The following is a 7,552-nucleotide window of genomic DNA, read 5'->3' on the forward strand; positions in this document are numbered from 1 at the left end:
TCTTCCAACAGGGCTTCCCTGGTGGCACAGTGGTTGAGAGTCCGCCTGCTGATGCAGGGGATACGGGTTCGTGCCCTGGCCTGGGAAGATCCCACATGCCACGGAGCAGCTAGGCCCGTGAGCCATGGTGTTGAGCCTGTGCATCTGGAGCTTGTGCTCTGCAACGGGAGAGGCCACAACAGTGAGAGGCCCGTGTACCGCAAAAAAAAAAAAAAAATCTTCCAACAAACAAAAGTCCAGGAATGGATGGCTTCAGAGGCGAATTCTATCAAACATTTAGAGAAGAGCTAACACTGATCCTTCTCAAACTTCAAACAAATTGCAGAGGGAGGAACACTCCCAAATTCATTATATGAAGTCACCATCACCCTGATACCAAAACCAAAAAAAGATATCACAAAGAAAGAACATTATAGACCAATATCACTGATGAACATAGATGCAAAAATCCTGAACAAAATACTAGCAAACAGAATCCAACAACATATTAAAAGGATCATACACCATGATCAAGTGGGGTTTATCCCAGGAATGCAAGGATTCTTCAATATATGCAAATCAATCAATGTGATACACCATATCAACAAATTAATGAATAAAACCCATATGATCATCTCAATAGATGCAGAAAAAGCTTTTGACAAAATTCAACACCCATTTATGATAAAAACTCTACAGAAAATGGGCATAGAGGGAAACTACCTCAACATAATAAAGGCCATGTATGACAAACCCACAGCAAACATCATACTCAATGGTGAAAAACTGAAAGCATTTCCACTAAGATCAGGAACAAGACAAGGATGTCCACTCTAGCCACTCTTATTCAACATACTTTTGGAAGTCCTAGCCACGGCAATCAGAGAAGAAAAAGAAATAAAAGGAATACAAATTGGAAAAGAAGAAGTAAATCTGTCACTGTTTGCCAATGACATGATCCTATACATAGAAAATCCTAAAGATGCCACCAGAAAACTACTAGAGCTAATCAATGAATTTGGTAAGGTTGCAGGATACAAAATTAATGCACAGAAATCTCTGGCATTCCTATACACTAGGAACAAAAAATCAGAAAGAGAAATTAAGGAAACAATCCCATTTACCATTGCAAAAAAAACGAATAAAATACCTAGGAATAAACCTACCTAAGGAGGCAAAAGACTTGTACCCAGAAAACTATAAAACACTGATGAAAGAAATCAAAGATGACATAAACAGATGGGGAAATATGCCATGCTCTTAGATTGGAAGAATCAATATTGTGAAAATGACTATACTACCCAAAGCAATCTGCAGCTTCAATGCAATCCTTATCAAGCTACCAATGGCATTCTTCACAGAATTAGAACAAGAAATTTACAATTCATATGGAAACACAAAAGACCCTGAATAGCCAAAGTAGTCAGAAGAAAAATGGAGCTGAAGGAACAGGCTCTCAGACATCAAACTATACTACAAAGTTACAGTAATCAAGACAGTATGGTACTGGCACAAAAATAGAAATATAGATCAATATTTACAGGATAGAAAGCCCAGAGATAGACCCACGCATATATGGTCACCTAACTTATGACAAAGGAAGGAGAACATACAATGGAGAAAGACAGCCTCTTCAATAAGTGGTGCTGGGAAAACTGGACAGCTACATGTAAAAGAATGAAATTAGAACACTACCTAACACCATACACAAAAATAAGCTCCAAATGGATTAAAGATCTAAATGTAAGACCAGACACTATAAAACTCTTAGAGGAAAACATAGGAAAAACACTCTTTGACATAAACCACAGCAAGATCTTTTTTGACCCACCTCCTAGAGTAATGAAAATAGAAGCAAAAATAAACAAATGGGACCTAATGAAACTTAAAAGCTTTTGCACAGCAAAGGAAACCATAAGCAAGATTAAAAGACAATCCTCAGAATGGGAAAAAATATTTGCAAATGAACCAAGGGCCAAAGGATTAATATCTAAAATATGCAAACAGCTCATGGAGTTCAATATCAAAAAAACAAACAATCCAATTAAAAAATGGGCAGAAGACCTAAATAGACATTTCTCCAAAGGAGACATACAGATGGCCAAGAGGCACATGAAAAGATGCTCAGCATCACTAATTATTAGAGAAATGCAAATCAAAATTACAGTGAGGTATCACCTCACACTGGTCAAAATGGCCATTATCAAAATTCTGGAAACAATAAATGCTGGAAAGGGTGTGGTGAAAAGGGAACCCTCTTGCACTGTTGGTGGGAATGTAAATTGGTACAACCACTATGGAGAACAGTATGGAGGTTCCTTAAAAAACTAAAATTAGAACTACCATATGACCCAGCAATCCCACTACTGGGCATATACCCTGAGAAAACCATAATTCAAAAAGAGACATGTACCACAATGTTCATTTCACCACTATTTACAATAGCCAGGACATAGACATGGAAGCAACCTAAATGTCAAATGACAGATGAAAGGATAAAGAAGATGTGGCACATGTATACAATGGAATATTACTCAGCCATAAAAAGAAACGAAAATGAGTTATTTGTAGTGAGGTGGATGGACCTAGAGTCTGTCATACAGAGTGAAGTAAGTCAGAAAAAGAAAAAAAAATACCGTATGCTAACGCATATATATGGAATCTAAAAAAGAAAAGTGGTTCTGAAGAACCTAGGGGCAGGACAGGAATAAAGACGTAGACATAAAGAATGGACTTGAAGGTCCGGGGTGTGGAGTGGGAAGCTGGGGTGAAGTGAGAGTAGCATGGACATATATACACTAACAAGTATAAAATAGCTAGTGGGAAGCAGCAGCATAGAACAGGGAGGTCAGCTTGGTGCTTTGCAATGACCTAGAGACGTGGGATAGGGAGGGTGGGAGGGAGGATCAGGAACAAGGGGATATGGGGATATATGTATGCATATGGCTGATTCATTTTGTCGTACAACAGAAACTAAACAGTATGGTGAAGAAATTATAGTCCAATAAAGATCTATTAAAAATTTAGATTAGTAAAAAGCATTATTTTTAAATTTAGAGGGAATGTTGGAGTTTGATATTATTGCAATCAGAGGACTCTGTAGAATATAAAATATTGAGTACCTGTCATTAGGGCTGGGAAATTTGTTTGCTTTCCTAATAATTATTCCAATTTTATATAAAGATTAAAAGCAGATTTTTTCATAAACACAAACCTATTTTTGCAGCATTTTTGGTGATAAGATTGAAACATCAGTCGATAGGACATGGATTGAATAAATCAAGTGCATCCTCCTAAGAGAGCACTGGGCAGCTGTGACATAAGGAGTAACTTCTTTTAACTATGCAGACCTAAATTGTCAGTGACTATCAGAATACTTTGTGCAGTTAGCTTTATTTTGGCAAGGAAGTGAATATAATTCATATAGTTTATGCACTTCTATATATTTATGCATTTATATCTTAATGGAAAAATTAAAACTATACAAGTGGGCAACTGTGAGGTGGGGAGAAGGAAGAGGATAGAGGAGAAAGGAGGAAACTATATTTCTCAGAAAGTACTTGTTTTGTTTTGTTTTAGAATTATATAATTATTGTGCCTGAATAGATATAATAAAATAGTTTAAGATATAGTCAAATAAAACAAAACTAAAAAAAAATATAATCACATTAGCAGTTGTATATAGAGACTTTAAAATATTTTTATGCTTATGTATATAAATAGATGTATTATTATATACTTTGTTCTTTTTATACAAATGGGAAATATTTTATATAACTTGTTCTATGAGCTGATTTTTATTTGTATAACAATATATCATAGATACCTTTGAATGACCATATATAATAATAGTTAACTCCTATATACTTCTTACTATGTACCAGGCACTACTTTAAGCACTTTCTGTATTAACTCCTTTAATCCTTCCAATAACTCCATTTCACAGATAAGGAAGTTGAGATGCAGCACTTAAGTGACTTACCCACAATGCTATGTCTAGTAAGTAGTAAAGCTGGAATTTGAACCCAGGCAGGATGGTACCAGAGGCTTCACTTCTCTCTCCTGCTTCTCCAAAAAGAGAGGTTACCTTTCCATTTTCATGGTTAGTTTATGAATAGAAATCAAGAAACAAGAGCTCTACAATTATATCTCAAAAACAGAAACAGATGGTAGATTAATCCTGTTTTGGCAAAAAATATTATTAAAGTAATAATGAGGTATATCTCTACATGTATAAATTTGAGTGATTTTTTTCCTTTATAATTTTCTTTGTTATTCGAATGTCTGATTAGGTGTTTTTTAATCGAAAAAACTAGTAAAGTCATTTTCATTTTGAATATAATAACCAGAATATATTAAGTCAGAATTGGTGCTGCATTAGTTTAAAAAAATATTTTTAAATTATAGCCACTATGAATGGTAAACATCAAAAACATATTCAGTACACAATCTGCTGATTAATAATAATAACTAATATATATTGAGTTCTTATGTACTTCGACTATACTAGATGAGTGCTTTACATGCATTTTATCATTTAATCCTCAAAATTCTCTATTATTTAATCTCTGTTTTATGGTTGAGGAACCTGAGGTTTAGATTGGTTAAGCCACTTGCCAGAGGTCATATAGTCACTGAGTAGCAATGATTTGAACCAAAGATGAGTCCACAGTCCATATCCTTTGTCTGTGTGCTCAGCTGCCTTCAGACTTGAGTATAACATCTTTGCCAGAGTGTAGTTTATACATTCTCATGTTCATGGAAAATCCCTCAGTAAAATCATTTGAAGTCTAATGGCACTGAAAATATATTCAACAGCTTTTATAAATGTTCCGATTTAAAGAAAAATGTTCTATACATTATACACTAATAATTGAAAAAGTATGAGTTTCAAATAAATATCTTACTGCTCTTCCTAGTACCCTAGACATAGATTGCATGTTGACCTCTATGTGTTGTGAGTAGGCCAAAGGCTTGTAGGTCTCAAATGCTGCCTAAAATTCCCACTCAGATTTTCCTTTAAGTTTGTGCATTTCAGGCCTAAGTGTTATCTGGAAGGCTTACGCTTGAAACTACTGATATTATCAGTCATAAATCTTTTAAGTAAATTCATTTTTATTAGATGCCTAAGTCTGTAATCTGGCTGGGCTCAGGGCAGCTACATTTTGTTAAGGAGGAAGCTTATCTAGAAAAATCCTAGAGCAATGGCTTAAGGATTGGGGAAGTACAAAGGATGTAACACAGCAGTACTGGACGGCCGAGAGGTGAGTAAGGGGAGGCGCCAAGGACAGACTTGGCCTGCTAAGCAGTTTCACCAGAGATAAATTCTACAGGTAAGTCACTGGTGAGGGACATGTTTGTATAATCTCAGTAAACAGTCAAACAGATGTCATTCGATGAGAATGGTCTTTTTGATGGTTTCAAAAGTACAGTTTCTACATAATTATATTAAATTACTGTTTGTAAAAATTCTATCTGCTCTATAAAGTTTATAGTAGCCCTTTTGCCAGGCTTTACCATTCTCAGTACCATTGATCTTTAATACTGACTTACACATTTAAGAGAAAATTAAAAGTAAAAGCAAAATTGAGAGAAGAGGGCTTTCCTGACTTTTAAATATGGATAGGAACTGTATGTATTTCCAAAAGAAGAATGAAAAGTATGTGTATATATTGTATGATGCCTTGAGTGTGAATACAATAGCTCTATGTCAGTTTTAGGGGATATCCTAAAAGATATGGCAAACTGAAATTTTTATTCTTCTATCTATGACTGAGGCAACCCTCCAGAAACACTTAGACTCATAATTCTGGTTCCCTCAGAACTTTGGCTTGCACAGAGCTACAGTTGGTTAGACTTCTCTCTACCTCATGGCATCCAGTCAAAAATTTGACTCATAGTTGACAGAAAGATGGCGGAAGAGTAAGACGCGGAGATCACCTTCCTCTCCACAGATACACCAGAAATACATCTACGCGTGAAACAACTCCTACGGAACACCTACTGAATGCTGGCAGAAGACCTCAGACCTCCCAAAAGGCAAGGAACCCCCCACGTACCTGGTTAGGGCAAAAGAAAAAACTAAACAGAGACAAAAGGATAGGGACGGGTCCTGCACCAGCGGGAGAGAGCTGTGAAGGAGGAAAAGTGTCCACACACTAGGAAGCCCCTTCGCGGGTGGAGACTTCGGGAGGCGGAGTGGGGGAGCTTGGGAGCCGCGGAGGAGAGCACAGCAACAGGGGTGCGGAGGGCAAAGCGGACAGATTCCAGCGCAGAGGATCGGGCCGACCGGCACTCACCAGCCGAGAGGCTTGTCTGCTCGCCCGCCGGGGCGGGCGGGACTGGGAGCTGAGGCTCCGGCTTTTGTCGGAGCGCCGGGAGAGGACTGAGGTTGGCGGCGTGAACACAGCCTGCAGGGCGTTGGTGCGCAGCGGCTGGCCGGGAGAGAGTCCGGGGAGGGGGTCTGGAGCTGCCGAAGAGGCAAGAGACTTTTACGTCCCTCTTTGTTTCCTGGTGCACGAAGAGAGGGGATTAAGAACGCTGCTTGGGAGAGCTCCGGGGACGGGCGCGAGCCGCGGCTAAGAGTGCGGAGCCCAGAGACGGACATGGGACGCTAAGGCCGCTGCTGCCGCAGCCAGGAGGCCTGTGTGCGAACACAGGTCACTAGCCACACGCCCTTCCGGGGAGCCTGTGCAGCCCGCCACTGCCAGGGTCCCGGGATCCAGGGACGGCTCCCTCGGGAGAGCGCTCGGCGCGCCTCAGGTTGCAGCCTCACGCCGTCAGGCCGGCCTCTGCCGCTGCAGGCCCGCCCCGCACTCCGTGACCCTCCCTACCCCCCGGCCTGGGTGAGCCAGAGCCTCCGAATCAGCGGCTCTTTTAACCCCGTCCTGTCTGAGCAAAGAACAGACGCCCTCCGGCGACCTACACACACAGGCGGGGCCAAATCCAAAGCTGAGCCCCTGGGAACTGTGAGAACAAAGAAGAGAAAGGGAAATCTCTCCCAGCAGCCTCAGAAGCAGCGGATTAAACCTCCACAATCAACTTGATATACCCTGCATCTGTGGAATACCTGAATAGACAACGAATCATCCCAAATTAAGGAGCCCTGTGGATGAAAGGCTCTTGGTGCTGCAGCCAGGAGTCAGTGCTGTGCCTCTGAGGTGGGAGAGCCAACTTCAGGACACTGGTCCACAAGAGGCCTCCCAGCTGCACATAATATCAAACGGCGAAAATCTCCCAGAGATCTCCATCTCAACGCCAGCACCCAGCTTCACTCAATGACCAGCAAGCTACAGTGCTGGACATCCTATGCCAAACAACTAGCAAGACAGGAACACAACCCCACCCATTAGCAGAGAGGCTGCCCAAAATCATAATAAGTCTACAGACACCCCAAAACACACTACCAGACGTGGACCTGCCCACCAGAAAGACAAGATCCAGCCTCATCCACCAGAACACAGGCACTAGTCCCCTCCACCAGGAAGCCTACACAACCCACTGAACCAACCTTAGCCACTGGGGACAGACACAAAAAACAACAGGAACTACGAACCTTCAGCCTGCAAAAAAG

This window comes from Aethalodelphis obliquidens, unplaced genomic scaffold (assembly GCF_003676395.1).
Source record: "Aethalodelphis obliquidens isolate GAN/ISIS:26980383/991018 unplaced genomic scaffold, ASM367639v1 scaffold13, whole genome shotgun sequence".
Classification (NCBI taxonomy): Eukaryota; Metazoa; Chordata; class Mammalia; order Artiodactyla; family Delphinidae; genus Aethalodelphis; species Aethalodelphis obliquidens.